This window comes from Grammomys surdaster, unplaced genomic scaffold (assembly GCF_004785775.1).
Source record: "Grammomys surdaster isolate TR1022 unplaced genomic scaffold, NIH_TR_1.0 393, whole genome shotgun sequence".
NCBI lineage: Eukaryota > Metazoa > Chordata > Mammalia > Rodentia > Muridae > Grammomys > Grammomys surdaster.
Genome location: NW_021604812.1, coordinates 15,415 through 16,136, shown reverse-complemented (window position 1 = coordinate 16,136; position 722 = coordinate 15,415).

Here is a 722-nt window from a genome sequence, read left to right as displayed (position 1 = left end):
AGAATTAAACCATGCACCTGAACAATGGAGGCCTCCTGGGGCCATGCTTGTAGATGCCAAACTAGGCTGGAGAAGGTCAAGGAAGCAGGAGTGCTCTAGAACATTAAAGAATTCTTTGTATGTAGCATCTTAGTGTGTACTCTGATGAGTTCTGTGTAACCTACCCATAGCCTACATTCCAGTCCTAAGTTCTGTCCACATTTTGAAGCATAGTTAAAAGCTCTGTGCTGTCTTTACTTTGTTTTCCTTTAGGAAAAATCCTTTATTTTAGGAAGATATTTCGACTATAAACATTGAGTTTTCATCTAAAAGTACTTTTAATCCACCTTCCCCCAAAATATTTTACACAGAGGGAGAGAGAGTGGGGAGGAAGGAGAAGGGGGAGGGAAGGGGGTTGGGGGAGGGTAGGAGAGGGAGAGGGAGAGGGAGGGGGAGGGGGAGGGGAGTCTGAGGGAGAGGGACAGGGAGAGGGGGAGGGAGAGACGGAGAGATGGAGAGACTGAGAGATGGAGAAAGGGAGACGGAGACAGAGACATACAGAGAGACAGACATGGAGACAGAGACAGAGAGACAGAGCGACACACACACACACAGAGAGAGAAAGAGAGAGAGAGAGAGAGACAGACAGAGAGAGAGAGAGAGAAACACACACAAAACAGAGGTTGCAGCACCTTCCTTCCTTCCTTCCTTCCTTCCTTCCTTCCTTCCTTCCTTCCTTCCTT